Source organism: Staurois parvus, unplaced genomic scaffold, assembly GCF_062004578.1.
Source record: "Staurois parvus isolate SC_StPar_1 unplaced genomic scaffold, SC_StPar_1.0 ptg000716l, whole genome shotgun sequence".
In the NCBI taxonomy this organism is placed as follows: domain Eukaryota; kingdom Metazoa; phylum Chordata; class Amphibia; order Anura; family Ranidae; genus Staurois; species Staurois parvus.
In genome coordinates this window covers 673,455-685,742 of record NW_028318512.1, presented here as the reverse complement: position 1 = coordinate 685,742, position 12,288 = coordinate 673,455, and positions in this window count along the sequence as shown.

Here is a 12,288-nt window from a genome sequence, read left to right as displayed (position 1 = left end):
TAAAATTCAATTAAAATACGTTTAATCCATTGGAAAAAGTTGAACCTGGTCAAAAATGAATAAACAAAACTAAACTAAACAAGGTGAACAAAACAAAATTAGTAACTTAACTATAGTTCTCCACATGTCTATTTTTAAGCATGTACAGCAACATTTTTTCCTTTTAAGAAGAAAGTTTTACATAAATGAATAGGAGCCCATCATTGTAAGCACCTGTGTCAGTGGTAAATGGTTTGTCTCAACCCTCTAACTACTACATCTGCAGAATAGCTTAGTCTATTGAAAAAAAACAGACTTTCTGGCAGGAAGAAAGAAAGAAAGAAAGAGAGGGAGAAAGAAAGAAAGAGAGAGAGAGAGAGAAAGAGAGAGAAAGAGACAACGAAAGAAAGAGAGAGAGAAAGAGAAAGAGAGAGAAAGAGACAACGAAAGAAAGAGAAAGAGAGAGAAAGAGAGAGAGGAAGAGAGGGGGGGGAGGGGGGAGAGAGGGGGAGGGGGGAGAGAGAGGGGGGAGAAAGAAAGAAAGAAAGAAAGAAAAGAGAGGGAGAGAGAAAGAGAGAGGGGGGGCAATGAAAGAGAGAGAACGGGAGAGGAAGAGAGAGAAAGCGAGAGAGAACGAGAGAGATGGAGAGAGAGGGGGAGAGAGAGCGAGGGGGAGATAGAGATAGAGATAGAGAGAGGGGGGTAGAGGAATAGAGAGGGGGGAGAAAGAAAGAGAAAGAGAGAAAGAGAGAGAGACGGGGACAACAAAAGAGAGAGACAACGAGGGAGAGAGAAAGAGAGAGAGACAACAAAAGAGAGAGAGGAAGAGAGAGAGGAAGAGAGGGGGGAAAGAAAGAAAGAGAGAGAGGGAGACAATGAAAGAGAGAGACAACGAGAGAGAGAAAGAGAGAGAGAGAGAGAGAGATGTGAGAAAGAAAGAATGAAAGAGAGAAAGGGAGAGAGAGGGGGGAGAAAGAGAGAGAGAAAGAGAGAGAGAAAGATGGGAGAAAGAAAGAAAGAAAGAAAGAAAGAAAGAAAGAAAGAAAGAAAGAAAGAAAGAAAGAAAGAAAGAAAGAGAGAGAGAGAGAGGGAGACAATGAAAGAGAGAGACAACGGGAGAGGGAGAGGGAGAGGGGGGTAGAGAGAGAGGGGGGTAGGGGAATAGAGAGGGGGGAGAAAGAAAGAAAGAGAGAGGGGGGAAACGAAATAGAGAGACAACGAGAGAGAGAGAAAGAGAGAGAGGAAGAGAGAGAGGGGGGAAGAAAGAGAGAAAGAGAGAGAGGGAGACAACGAAAGAGAGATACAACGGGGGGGAGAGAGAGAGAGAAAGATGGGAGAAAGAAAGAAAGAAAGAAAGAAAGAAAGAAAGAAAGAAAGAAAAAAAGAAAGAAAGAAAGGGAGAGAGAGAGCAAGAGAGAGAGGGGGGCAGAGAGAGGGGGGAAGAAAGAAAGAGAGCAAGAGAGAGAGAGGGGGGTAGAGAGAGGGGGGGAAGAAAGAAAGAGAGGAAGAGAGAGAGGAAGAGAGGGGGGGGAGAAGAAAGAAAGAAAGAAAGAAAGGGATAGAGAAAGAGAGAGAGGGAGACAACGAAAGAGAGAGACAACGAGAGAGAGAGAGAGAACGGAAGAGAGAGAGAGAAAGAGAGAGGGGGAAGAGAGAGAGATGGGAGAAAGAAAGAAAGAAAGGGAGAGAGAGGGGGGGAGGGGGAGAAAGAAAGAGGGGGGGGAGAGAGGGGGGGGGAGAAAAGAAAGAAAGAAAGAAAGAAAGAAAGAAAGGATAAGAAAATAAAATGATGCAGCCATTACATCTAAGAATTGGTAAGCTGCAATATAATAAATGTTTGCTTTTGGGTTTAATACCGCTTTAAGTGTCTTCCTTCCCTGCCTTTCCCTGGCCAGAGCACAAAATATGTGCAACTTATCCATGTGTGGACACTTTCATATTTTCTTTGAGCAGAATGTAATCAGTGTCAGATCCCATACTGTAAATCACTTTAACTGTAAAGCAAACAGCAATTTCCTGGATGAGTTTGTGTTTTGGAGCTCCCATTTTATTTACACTGGGCTACCCTAACTAATTACAGAACAATGGCATTGGTAGTGAGTTGTGCATTACAAAGCTCTTGTTGGCCTTTGAACATTCTGTAAGGTGCATGTTTAACGAGGGCTGGAAAAAAACAGCAATTAGAAAATCAATGGCTTTTACAGATTACATTTTTCCTCCATCATTTTTTTTTCTCTTTTTCCATTTACACACTACACAAAGCCGAAGATTAACCACATAAACCAGGGTTTGCAGAAATTCGTGGACTGGTCATAAAATTAAGAGGATTAGAAATGAAGTAATTTTGATTTTATTCTTGAATCGTAAAACGGAGGTTGTGCACGAGGACACGATTTGCATTCAGAAGCTGGCGAGGTTTTGGAACAGACTCAAACACGGGTTAAAGTAGGATTCTGGCAATCTGTAACATACAATGCTGAAATACACAAAGCTGAACTGCTGAAATTTGTGTGATTCTGTTCAGCCGTTCTTGTTCTTCATCTACAACAGGTTGTGCGAACTGCCACCTGATGTAAGAGCAACACATCACCACCTTATTGTCATTACTTGCTATAACCGGCTATCATACCTCTCTTTATCTCCCAGTGCCTGAAAACATTTTAGTTGGTCAAATGGATATTGATGAACTGCGCCAAACAATTAATATTCAGTGCAGCAGCTGTTTTAAAGAAAGTAAAATAACTCTCTTATCATAGAAACACAGTTAACAGCGCTAGCTCTGATCATCCACTATGCTAATACCTTATTTTCTGTATAAATATATCAAACAAAAAAATAAATTAAATATAGTGCATGTCATCAAACTGTAGCATGCATTGTGTTATTTATATAAAGTGACAGGTGCTCTTTAAATATCAATAAAATTATATCCAAAGTTTATATATTTGTGTCCCCCCGGTCACACCGATCCGACTTTGAAATCGTGCAACTTCCAGTGAAGTTTCACAATTTCAAAGTCGGATGGTATTCCGACTTGAGGTGCGACTTGCAAGACACAGCTGTCTATGCAAGTGGCACCTGAAGTAGTGCATGTACTACTATGGAAATGGAGACCAAGATGGAATCGCACCAATATGACGTCTTTAACCACTTCAAGTCCGGACATTTGTACCCCCGTCCTGTCCAGGCCAATTTCAGCTTTCAGCACTATTACACTTTGAATGACAATTGCACGGACATGCAACACTGTACCCATATGAATTTTTTAGCATTTTTATGAGACAGATAAAACTTTATTTTGGTGGTATTTATTCACCACTGGGATTTTTATTTTTTTCCCTATATAAATGAAAATGTCCAAAAATGTATGTATAAAATTTTGCAAATAAATAATCTTTCTTCATAAATCTTGGCCAAAATGTATTCATCTATCTTTTTTAGTAAAAATAAATAACCCAAATTAGTTTAGAAACAAAAATTATAATTTTTCAAAACATTTTTTAACATTTTGTTTTTAATATACTGTCGCCCTAGCAGTACAGTGTCACCATGGCAGGGGCGGACTGACAACTCATGGGGCCCCTGTGCAATAGGGGATCATGGGGCCCCTGTGTCCTTGCCCAAACTCAAAAAAGCCTATGAAAAAGGTACCAGGGGCATCTCATGGGGCCCCCTACTGACACCGGGCCCTCGGGCAGTGCCTGAGTTTCCAAATGGTCAGTCCGCCCATGATGGTGACACTATACAACTTGTGGGGGGTGATGAAGATTTTTTTTTTTACATTGATTGCTTTTACACCCATAAAAGCTGTAAAAGCAATAATTTCTCTTTCTCTCTGGCCGCATTCTTGCAGCCATTGAGCAATATTGTGAGGGTTGTGATTTTTTCACAGCTTTTCACATGGTATAAGGCTGTTGTGAATATCCTTGTACCATGTGATCTCTGTGATCATTCACAGATTTCACTAGCAGTGAGCAATGATGTCAGAAGTGACATCTTGCTGATTACTATTCATGTGATCAATGATTGGCCAATCAGTGATCACATGATCAAGACCTCACACAGAGGTCCCATACAGCGATCGGAGCGTGCACAGGCTAAAATGGCGGGGGCGCCGTTTATTATTATTATTATTATTATTATGAACGGCAACCTGCCCCTGCACTGCTCCCTTCCAGCCGTTTATATATATGGGCCGGACGGGAAGTGGTTAATTGCAGACAATATTTATTTATTATTTATTTATTTCAGGTACTTATATAGCGCCATCAATTTATGCTGTGCTTTACATATATATTGTACATTAACATCAGTCCCTAAACCCAAGGCCGCTGTTAAAAACCATGGGGCCCCTAACAGCCAACCTGACAGAGCCCCCTCCCCCCCCCAAAATAAAAACAATTTTCTATGCTTCAGTTATGAAGAATGATCGGTACCAATCACTCATTGTGTTCATTCAGGAAAGGAAGGGGCTGCTAAATGTGACATATGTAACTCCCCTGAGTCAACTTGTCTGCGACCCAGGCAAGTGCAAGTTAGAACATGTCAGAACACACTCAAGTGCAAATGGCTGTGTGACTTTACATCTGGAGGAAAAAACATTTAATCTACAAACACGGAAAGGTTTCTTCACAGTAAGAGCTGTGAAAATGTGGAATAGACTCCCTCAAGAGTTGGTTCTGGCCAGTTTAGTGGATTGCTTTAAAAAAGGCCTGGATTATTTCTTAGATACACAGAATATAACTGGGTACTAACATTTATAGGTAAAGTGTTTTCAGCCAGACTAACTATGTAACTATGTAACTCCCACACCATAGTTGTATGCCGTGGGCATTCCGAGAATTACATTTTCACACCTCGTATAGTTGAGAGAAGATGTGGAGAAAATTGCAGAGCAATATGGTTTTCCACCCATTACCAGAGGCAGAAGCAGATAGGACAAACGTAGGGAGGACGGAGTTGAGCTTTAAATGCTTTCAAGTATGCTTTCAAGACAGCCCTGATGATGAAAAATCTGGGCTCAGCCTGAAACTCCCCAATCAACAGGTCCAGTTTTTGTAGAATCACTCATTTTTATTCCCTAACTCCCCTTCAAATTTGAACAAATGTATACTTAATGTACAGTATTATACCCCACACAGAGGAAAGCAGATTACACAGTGATATGAAAGAAATCATTAAATCTACTTTCTCACTCATTATCTGCAGCAATTAGTCTCTCATCATTCATCCATACAAAGCCCTAGAAAGCCAGCTGTGCCTGAGAACTCCCAACCGGTCGGCATGTCCCGATTCATTGTCTGGTCGGCGTGTCTCACACTGCGCACATTTGTATAAAAGGTGCCAAGGCTTGTCAGTGCCGTACTTCAAGCAGCATAATTATTTTCCTTCTTCCATGAAACACAACACTGGGAGTTGCAAACGAACCTGTAGTGTGTTTTATTAAGTAAGGAGGAAGCGCATGCCAATACAAATTTAAATTAGACCATATGTCTTTGTTAAGAAAAAAAAAATGTTATGTATCATTCATCCCCCTGCTCAGCATCATAAAGGAAATAAACATTTAAGTCTTTCCATACTGAGATGATAACTTACAACTGGAAACGTAATTAAAAACCTTAGCATTTGGTTGTGTGATCTCTGCTGCCCCGTAGGATCAGTTAGTCCCCACATGGAAGAAAAATATATTTTAAAAATATCTTTCCCAAATATATTGTCATATATTTGAAATGCTACAATTTTGGCCATATTCAATATATATATATATATATATATATATATATATATATATATATTTATTGAAATATATTTTGAAATATATTTTAGATTGAGTGGCTAATCTATAGGAACAAATTGGGCTCACATGTGCAATAGGAAGAAGACCCGACTGAGGCATTTTCCTTGTGAAAGCCATGTGACTCCAAGCACGGTAACACCGTGCAGATTGATGGAAGGTAACACTCAGGAAAATCAGATTTTAATTAAAGGATGACTTTATTAAACACACGGGGGTCCTTTAAAATCCAACAGATATGTTTAGTCTGATGGTATATACTATATCAGACCTTATTTTATCTTTTTTATACAAGCAGTTCAGTGGCCAGTGAAGGCACTTTCATTGCATAAGTGAATGGCAGTTGATCAGGCTTAACCATAAAGTTAGGAAACTTCAGGCCCCAGTAACAAAATGAAAGTAAATCGAAGAGGGGCACAGAAGAGGTTTTTCTGATTAGTTAGGGTAACAGTAAACAGATTGTGATAATTGTTTTAAAGTGAGTTGAGTTTCCCCTAAAAACCATACCAGGCCCTTTAGGCCTGGTAGGACTTTTAAAGGTAACCCTACCCCCCAAAAATGGGGGGGAAGCATGGGGTCCCCCCTCAATTCCTCCCAGACCCTTAATCTAAGCACAGGCCTGGCAAAGCAGGAAAGGAGGGACAAACAAGCAGCTTACCAGGCCACATGCCCTCGACATTGGGACAGTGTTTCGATGCTGATAGGGACAAGGGCCTCTTCCCCACAACCCTGGCCTGTTGGTTGTGGGGGTCTGCGGGCAGGGGAGCTCATTAGTATCAGGGTACCCCCTTGATGTTGTCCCCCCTTATGAATGAGTAAGGGGTATTTGTACCCCTACCCATTCACTAAAGGGTTACATTTAGTAAAAAATAAAGAGACTAACTAAATAAACTCCTTTAACAAAAAAAAAAAGTTTTTGCCAAAATATGGTTCCATCGTTGTAATCCATCATCAATTTTGGCATCCAACGTTGTCATGATGACGCCGACTTGCCAACATTTTTTTAAAAAACGACACACGCTGACTCGTCCACACCCACCGAGTACTCACCGCAATCTGACATTTGCAGGTCAGATGGAAACAATTGGGCATAGCTAGCAGTGATGTCACCAATAGCTCCACCCAATTGTGCTGTGATTAGCCAAAGCATTGCACCTGACCTGTGGTCAGGTGGATTGCTTTGGCCAATTGCAATACACTGTGAGAGCACTAGAGACGAACAGCCTGCTGAATGCCCTTACCATTCATGTGTTCGTGAAACACACAAACGGCCAATGTTTGAGTCAAACTTACGTTCAACTCGAACATCCAGCCCATCATTAATCAACCGACACTCAAATGATTACAGAGGAGCCAAAAAATGAAATTTACCTATCACTCTATACTAGGAGGTGCTACAAGGGTTTGAACTATTCGGCCACTTGATGCATGCGTTTGGAAGTCAAATAACGATGGAAAAGATGGCATGCACAGCTCTGTGTACATAAACACTGACAGGAAAAGGGAAGGTTGTATGACAGAGGAGACCAATAGGGTCTCATATCCTACCTGTCAGCATTTTTAAAAAAATATTTTATTATTTTTTTTTAGGTTTAATTCCACTTTAAGGGCTTGTGTCAATGAGCTGCTGTTCACTGCAAGCAGGTTTTCCCATTGCAAGTTTATTGGAATTCAAAACCCACTTGGAGAAGCTCAAATGGAGATTAGAAGGATATCAACAGCAGATGTAATGCAGATCTAATGTACAGGTTCACTTTAAAGGTGTACATGAAAATATGACCGTTTTTAAAGCCTAACTCCAGGGAAAACAAATATCCTCCCTCGCAGTTGGAATGCCTTGCACTGCAATGGTAAAATGCTCTTTTGGGTGTAGGGGATGAGAAAAGTAGTTTCACTCACCTGATCCTTCGTTCCTGTAGATAGCCAGTGCACTCCTATATGCCGGTGGTGGACTGCTCCTCGGTGATCATGCCAAAAGCAGGGCTATGAGCTTGATGATGTCAGAGTACCTGCAACCACCAGGGCATTAATGAGAAAAGGCGGCAGAGACCAGTCTTACAGCTAAGAGGAGCCAGTGGGAGACATGGATCAGGGATGTAGAACTGCTTTTCTTGTTCTTCTAGACCACGGCTCTGCAAAATATGGCCTAGGGGGCCACATCTGGCCCTCTACAAGATTTAACCAGCTAGGTTAAGTGGTGTATCCTAAATGTGCACTGATTGAGGGTTTAAGTGGATGTTCAGTCAAATTCTAACTAAGGCTAAACCTGCATCCACCCCCATTCTAAGCCTATTCTACCTAACCCTGTAAAGAAAACATCCGTATACTTAGATATTCTGAAGCCACTCTGGTCTGGTCCCATGATCAGTTGTCAGCGGCGGCTTCAATGTAAAGGAGGAGCAGTCGATAGTGGATGCCCTATAGTAAGCCTATGGGTGACATCATTTCCCAGGCATTTGCAGCTGTTGCCGGCAATCTCTCCTCTACACAGAAGCTGCTGCTGGAGGGATCGTTTTACTAGACTGGAGCGGCAAAAATAGAATAAGTAAATATACAGATCTTTTCTTTACAGGTTTAAATAGAATATGCTTCAAATTGGGGTGTACGTAGGTGTAGCCTTAGTTAGATTTTGACTGAACTTCCACTTTAAGGTCAGCAGAGGTTTCTGATGTAAAGGGGACTATAAATGGAGACACAAATGTAAGGGGTGACTCTATAAAGGACCCTAATATAAGGGGGACTCTGAAGGTGACAGGAAGGACATGCCAATAGACAAGATGGCTCTTCTGGATGAACTTCTGTAATTGGTCACATGTTAATGCACATGTACGCACACACACACTGGTGTTCGAACCCATGTGCATACTCATGCATTCAAGTGCACATGTGCCCTTGTGACAGATATTGGCGTCAAACAGGCTATTTAAACTAGGCTTTTGCTGAGGATCAGTGCTCCTGTGTATCCTGTGATCTTGTATCCTGATTCCAGTTAATGTCCTGGCTACCCCTTGAACTCTGCCTGCTCTGACCTCGGCTTATCCTCTGACCTCTGCTTCTGTCTGTCCCATTGGCTTCTGCTTCACTGATCGGCTTCCAGACCAGACTTGTACCTAGACCACGCTTATGCTTGTGCCCTCTACCTGATCCATCCTGCCTTTGTATGACCCAGCCTATCTAAATCTGCTACTTGCCTGCTGCCACTGGTGCCTGCCTACCACACTGCTGTTCCTGCTGATCTACAGTCTGCTACCAGCCACTGTCTCATCTGACTTCACCTGCCCAACGTGGACACCTGCTTTGCTGCTAACAAGACTTACAGGCACTGTGCCTTCCATTTATACTACCAAGGGCCCCGAGTCAGAGGTCTAAGAGAGGCCTTCCTCATCATATCAGGCTCTGCTACCAGGTACGTGATAGATGGGGATTTTTTTAACGCATAAAATATACAATGTGGCCTGTACTGAAAAGTTTGGAGACGCTGCCCTTGACCTAAAATTAAATTCTTGCAGTGCGGGGCCAGCCTCACTGCAAGGAAGCATTTTTACCTTCTCCAGAGTTTAGCTTTAAGACTCAAAAGCATAAATGGACTTTTAAAACGATTTCACCCCAACCATTATTATTTTTCCATTTAGAATTCGGTTTGTAAAAAGCGGAAAAAAAAAGAAAAGAAAAATAACTAATAATTCTTACAGAGTTCAACAAAATGATACCATCTTCCCCGCATCATCTTTTCCCCCAATACATTCTCTATGTTATTGAGTCAATAGAAAAGCAGCAGGGTATTGTTTCCTATGCTCTCATTTTATTCATCTGCTTCTTTTTCCAAGTATCATTGAACTTACCTCTATGTTCAATATTTTGAAAAGAAAAGGAAAAGCAGAAGGTTAGAAAATGAAATGGTTCGTTTTCTATACTTGCAATAGCCTGAGTCTTCAGAATATGAAATATAGAGGAGTCATGTTCATACGGTTGGGGTTTGGTGCTTTCTTTATAAATTAAATCATAGAAATCGATAAAGCAAAGGAGGTATTGTTGAGTTACTATGACTCCTACCTGCTGTTACTAAATAAGAGCCTTTGCTGGCCTTGCTGTGATGTTCTGTTGTACTGACAAAAGTGTGTTTTTGACTGGGAACAAAGAAAAGATGTGGATTCCCAGTACCAGTCTGCTGATATTTTAATGGATGGCAGGCACTGGAGAGTTAAACCACTGGACTTATATATATATATCTAGGGACTTTAATGGTAAGATCTCCGCACTGAGTTTCTTCACACTGCTGTAACCCTTGCTGGATATGTTAACATATTTTATTAATTTGGAGAATATAACAGGAGGAACTGGTATGGCCAACGGAAACACAGAAAACTCCAAGGTAGAATTGTGAAATTATGGAATGTCTCGTTTTCTAAAGGGTCCAAGACACATAGGATGTCAGAAGCTGACTCTACCCATTAGGCTCTACTTACAACCAAAATTTTTAGGTGGACTCTTAACCACTTGCCCTCCGCCCTATAGCAGAAATATTGCTACAGGGCAGCAGGACTGCATAAAATAGAGTACCGGTATATATTTGTGATTTGCATTTAAGGGTAAGGGGCACGAGCGCATGCCGCCCTACCGACGCCGCTATTGGCGGCTACAGATATCAATCACTAGATCCCAGCTAAATGTAACCCTTTCGCCATACCCACTCAAAACATTGTCTATAAAATGACCCTTAGAAAAAAAAACCTTTAGCTCACCATCAAGTGTTCCTTACTGGAGCCTCTTCAGATTGGTGAGCCATCCCAGAAGTCTATGCCCACCACTAACCACCCTCTTGTCTTAATGTCATCATGCCATTGCATTTTTGTGGGGGATGAATGCACCCCACTGCTTGACAGCTAATTCGAAGTGCCCATATAAGAAGTGCTCATAGTGGCATGGGCAACCAAAGAAAGACCCTCTAACTCTGTGGTAAGAAGAGCATAGGCTCGTTTGTTTTTCAAATTGCTGATGCAATTATTCAGAAGGGGTTGGGGGTATTGTTTGTGGGAGGTGGATCAACGTATTACTGACAAAAGTGGCATTGTGGTTTGTTGTCCATCAGCTAAAGCTCTTCACAATTGTTACAATCTAACTGCACAATTTCCTTTAGATCTACCAGCAGCTATGTAGTGCAAAGTAAAGATCCAATCTATGTTGGCCCCAATCTCTAAAAAATTCTTTGAATGTCATCTGCTGTAGTAAAAACACCTATTTGGTGTTTAACCCCTTTGCGTCGGTTCCTCCCGGCCATTTTAAGAGTTTCAGAAGCCGGGAGGCAGGGCTGCGTTTTAGGGTCATGTGACTGCTGTGATTCGCTGTCACAGCAGTCACATGATCGGAAAAGGTCCCAATCACAAGGGTGCAAGGATTCAACCTATATCTGTAGCCCCTGCCCTCGTTATTTTCACCCTCAGGCCTGGGAGAAATAAAGCTCTGGACACCAAAGTGTGCAAGCTAAATCTCTGAAAGTTTAATGCATGACAAGAATGGTTAATCAGAACTCAGTAGGCATTGCTTAATCTCAGAATGACCAATGAAACATTCCATTCTTATCAATATAGTTACGTGTAGAACAGAAACTGCAAATTGTTGAGGTACACCATATAAGGTAGTTCCGTTTACAGAAATGAAACTAGTCTACGAAAACGAGAGAGAAGTTACAAAACCGAAACTAACTGTTCACACGTCTAGAAATGGAGGCATTATACAAAATGAATGCCATTTAATAAATCATATTTCCTTACAAAGGGGAGATCGGGACCTTTCCGTGAGTCATGGACATATGTGCTGGGAGAGCTCTCAGCACATAAGTATTTTCTAATTGCACACAAATATGCGGCCGCTCAACATCAAGGTCCATGTAAGCTGTGTACCAGGGTGGGCTCCCCAGGATACAGTGAAGTCACGAACGAGGAAAGCAACCCCAACACCAGGTTTTGCCACAACAGAATTTTACTTAGATGTGGCAAATATACACAACCATAAATGCAGGAATATACAATAAATTTACATACACCCAGCCCAAAGGCTGAGACCCTTGTGCCGCACAGAACGGTGCCTTCTGATGGATGATGGTAGAAAGCGAAGTAATTTACCTACTGGCGGGCACAACTAAGCTGCCACACCTTACCCGTTATCACCCTAAAAGAGCAAGAATCAGTGTATGGGTGTATGGTATGGGCTAGGCCGCGGTGCAGCACAACAGTTTACAATCTTACACAAATCTACAGTATTCCCCCTCCCTTAACTGGTCCTGTAGCACGTGCCTGAGTATTCCTTCTGAGCAAAACGCCAGTCTGGCTTGAGTTTGTAGGATTTTATCAGCTCTCTAATGTGAAATGTCACTTTAAGTTGTGGAGTCCTTCCAATGATCAGTAACAACACTTGTGGCTTGACACACACAGAGACCCTAACTAACTAACTATAGGCCTGTCTCAGTCACTGGCGGCGCCAACACTGAAATCAGGTGTGTGCACGATCTTACCGAC